This window comes from Daucus carota, chromosome 9, assembly GCF_001625215.2.
Source record: "Daucus carota subsp. sativus chromosome 9, DH1 v3.0, whole genome shotgun sequence".
Lineage (NCBI taxonomy): Eukaryota > Viridiplantae > Streptophyta > Magnoliopsida > Apiales > Apiaceae > Daucus > Daucus carota.
Window position 1 is genome coordinate 35,703,061 of NC_030389.2, and position 3,275 is coordinate 35,706,335.

A 3,275-nucleotide genomic window follows, 5' to 3' on the forward strand; every position below is an offset into this window, starting at 1 on the left:
GCTTTGTTGGTCTATTAGTTAGGGAAAATTTTGCAACAAAGTGCTCCATATATAACAATAACAGCATCTAAACCACCAATCATAATCAGGCTAGCCAAATGGACTGGAAAACATATTAAGTTGTGGATTCCCAACTGAAGTATGTTGGAATGGGAACTGGTTGCCTCTTGCTTTTCCTGTGATGCTAGCATACACTACTACAAAAACTGGCTTAGACATCGGCTAAAAACCGATGTCTATTGAAAACAGGACCGATGTCTTCGCATGTGATGTAAAAGGTAGGGGTCTTAGACATCGGTTTTTAACTGATGTCTACCACCACCTTTCACAACAGTTTTTGACCGATGTATATTTGCCTAATTTACATCAGCTGCTTTCAAATGGCTGATGTTTATGTTTGTCTTTTACATCAGTTTCTTAATATAACTGATGTATTTGTATTCAAACATACATCAGTTTAGTTTAAAACTGTAATCTTTTTTCATATTTGACATCAGTTTTTTTTAAATCCATTGTCTTTCTATAGTTTAGACATCAGTTTTCTTATATTTCTGATTTAGTTCATTGTTTGTTACATCAATTTTTTAACATATTGATGATGTCACATACTATTTTTAACATCGATTTTTCAGAACAATGATGTAATTTTAGTTTTTTTAGTCCCTGTTCCACCTGCTTATATAACATGCCCAAATGTAATAATTAAAATGTCAAAACAAATCAAATTCCAAATCAACAACTAACACCAATAGCTACACCAAACATATTTGCATTCAAGCCACCAACTAATTACATAATCCATGTACTTGTACATCGAATGTCAAAGATACCAAAAGCAATACTGTTTCATAAGTCATTGCAACTACACATTAAGTTCATTATACTCCCAAAATCAGCAGTGATAAATGAAACCTAAAGTCATTATATTCCCAAAGTCATTGCAACTATAATTATTGGACAAAGTTCTTTCAATTGTCCATCTGTCCATGTAAAAATATATAGGAAAAAACACATGCTTCTGGCAATTAAGCCCTAAATTTTGGAGTATGCACAAACTTCAGGCAGACCGCAAGTCCCCCAATTGTGTGGTTATGAGGACCACCCTGTAAAAATGATTCACTAACTTTAAATTTGCTTTGGAGAATAATATCAAATTGGAATCATATAATCAAGCAAAGTCATTCATGGTAATAGAGCAAGAACAGAGAATTACCTGTAAACCTTAAAAAAACGTATTGTTGATAGAAGATTCTAAATAAACACCAAGAACAAGGTTCTTTTTGAAGAAAAAAATACCACATGTTTCACCAGGCAACTAAGAAAGTAAAATGATTTGGTTACTTGCAAGGTTTTTAAACTACTTGAATTGAAGGTAAGTCTTAGTCTCGATATTTTTGCATCAAAATCAGGTTACAACTAAGATTTTATATATATAAGCAACTTACCCATGAGAAAGTGTGCTTGTTAGATGTCTCATGCTTTCCTGTTAACCTTCTTTCATTACCATCTTATCGTATTCATTTGGTGTTGTGGTATATATAAAGTATTGAAAAGTTCATACAAAAATTAAGCTAAGAATATTCAAGATGGATCAATATCTTAAACATATAATCAAAATTCATATTGAGAAGTCAAACAGATTTCTATTCGTATTCATTTGCACCTGCACCGTTCCAATCACCCTGGGAAGTCAAACAGATTTCTATTCGTGTTCCTCTCCTAAATTTAACTTTGCACAAGTTCCTGGAGAAAACCACAAATCAGCCTCATATCTTCCACCTGGCAAACAAAAAATACCGACATTAAACACTTAATATATACCGACATTAAACACTTAACAAAGTCTCCACGGTGTATACTCCAAATTTGACCGAAGAACGACTAGAAAAAGCTAAAATATTGCAGACATCAATCTTACCAACAAGAACTATATGTAGTTCAAAAGATGACAAAGAAGTTCTTAAAATGTTGTTCAAAAAAATGTTCATACCAATGGGCTCATCTGTCTTCAGTGACCACAACCATTCAAACAGAGCAGAAGCAATACGGGAGACAACTTGGCCAACAAGCTGATGAGAACCCGGCAAATAGAATAAGTAAAATCATAAATACCATCCGATGATTAAACATTATTCTTGTTCCACTCTATAGCCAACTAAGTGTGTTTATACAAGAAAATATGAACTCTGCAGTTCATATAAACAGCTAACAAGTAGTCAATAAGCCAACTTACACAAAACCCACATCAAAAAATCGAATACACTACAAACCCAAAACATAAACATACAAAAAAGCATGAATTTCAAGAATTTAAAAGATAAAAAAGCAGAAAACAAACCAGTTCAGCACTGATATTCTTGTTCCCACTCGCGAATGTCTTCAATTAGGGCAGGATTTGAAGTGAGAATTGATAAGAACCCTAAAACCCAATTGAACCAATCAAACTCTTAAACCCAATCGAACTAATCTGCAATTTGCGTTTCTCCGAAATGAGTTCTATCTACTAATTTATTCAAGTTTCTTCTTCGAGCTGTGTCTCCGATAGAACAAATTAGGGGTTACCCAATCGAACCCTAACTACTATTTGAATGTCGGAGCTTGAAATAGAGGGTGTGAGCGAGACCAGATAGGGAGAGCAGAGATGGGAAGAGAAAGAGACGAGAGAGTCGAGAGAGAGAGAGTGTCGAGAGACATAGTCGAGAATGAAAAGAAGAAACGGGGGAAATAACATTTTGGTGAAGGTGGGATATAAAATTTTGGTAAAGGGGGAATATTTGTGTAATAAGAGGAAATATTCTGTGGGGAATCTTGTTTGTAAAACAATTGGCTAAGGGGGGAAAAGCAGCGGGGGAGCTCGGTCAATTTTTTTAAAAACAGGTTTTACACATCGGTTTTGCACTTAGGCGATGTCTAGATTTTTAATAGAAATCGGTTTCAAAATATTCGATGTAAAATAGGGTTTTAACATCGGTGGTTTTTCTAACAGATGTCTAAAATGTGATGTCTAATCCTGTTTTTCTAGTAGTGATAGCTAGAAAATCATCCATAGATGTCTGAGAATGCATGCAGTTAACCAAATTTTATGGATATTTTATACAGACTGGATATTACTAAGATATCATAGTATGATATTATAAGTTAGTTAAACAAATAGTGAAACCATCTTTACAGAGAATTGTGGATTCCCTCCTGCTACGTTTTCCCGTCTCAAAGAGAATTGCAACCTGAATATCTCCCACCAGTCCTTTATGAAACCTGTCTCTGCATCCAGCACA

General features: G+C 34.3%; 1 long non-coding RNA gene across 1 annotated transcript; it reads right to left on the bottom strand.

Moving 5' to 3' along the window:
* Positions 1 to 753: 753 nt before the first annotated feature.
* LOC135149234 (uncharacterized) lies at positions 754 to 3,034 on the bottom strand. Its single transcript, XR_010287514.1, has 4 exons — positions 2,339 to 3,034; positions 1,991 to 2,069; positions 1,664 to 1,779; positions 754 to 1,103 (listed from the first exon to the last, which is right to left on the bottom strand). It is a non-coding gene; the product is annotated as an uncharacterized LOC135149234 (long non-coding RNA).
* Positions 3,035 to 3,275: the final 241 nt, after the last annotated feature.